Raw genomic sequence first — 217 nt, forward strand, 5'->3', positions numbered from 1 at the left:
GCGTTAGGGTTTGCGTAATCGCTGAATCTCTAAAGTACAAGTTTTAGTCGAGGTTGATTCCGAAACTTGCCGCACTTTTTCCACCGAGGGATATGCTAATATTAATTCTCATTCTTCTAGACGTTTTAAAAATATGAAGAAAAAAATATGTCTAGTCATTGCTTTCACGTGGGGGGTAAGATGTTTATGCTGGCTTTCGGAGAGAAGAAATTAAATA

The sequence above is a fragment of the Penaeus monodon genome, chromosome 21 (assembly GCF_015228065.2).
Source record: "Penaeus monodon isolate SGIC_2016 chromosome 21, NSTDA_Pmon_1, whole genome shotgun sequence".
NCBI classification, from domain to species: Eukaryota; Metazoa; Arthropoda; class Malacostraca; order Decapoda; family Penaeidae; genus Penaeus; species Penaeus monodon.